The 322-nt window shown below is 70.5% G+C and overlaps 1 protein-coding gene across 1 annotated transcript in view; it reads right to left on the bottom strand.

Moving 5' to 3' along the window:
* LOC104127481 (myotubularin-related protein 5-like) overlaps window positions 1–322 on the bottom strand; it is a gene marked incomplete at its 3' end in the record, with an annotated part of 66,798 nt that overhangs the window by 5,904 nt on the left and 60,572 nt on the right.

The raw sequence follows: 322 nt of genomic DNA, 5'->3' as shown, positions 1-322 counted from the left end.
AGCACCGCTGCCTGCTGCGCTGGGGTGCAAACGGTGCCGAGATCCCAACTAGGGGGGGTCTGGCCCCACCCGGTCCTCAGCGAGCGCCTGGATCCGAGCACGGTCTGGGGGTCCCAGCGCTCGCAGGTCCAGGGCCACTGGGATTCCCAAAACCCGTCCCCACCACCAGCCATGGAGGCTCAGCGTGTGCTGGGAAGGCTCCGCTGCCTCCTCGGAGGTGGGAGACCGGGGACAGCGTCTCACCTGCCTGCCCAGGCTCTGGGACGGACAGCACGACCCACGGCCGGGGCCCTGCGCACACAAGCCCTCCTGCATCCCCGCT

Source organism: Egretta garzetta, unplaced genomic scaffold (genome assembly GCF_000687185.1).
Source record: "Egretta garzetta isolate BGI_Z169 unplaced genomic scaffold, ASM68718v1 scaffold986, whole genome shotgun sequence".
NCBI classification, from domain to species: Eukaryota; Metazoa; Chordata; class Aves; order Pelecaniformes; family Ardeidae; genus Egretta; species Egretta garzetta.
This window is presented reverse-complemented; position numbering and strand designations above follow the sequence as displayed.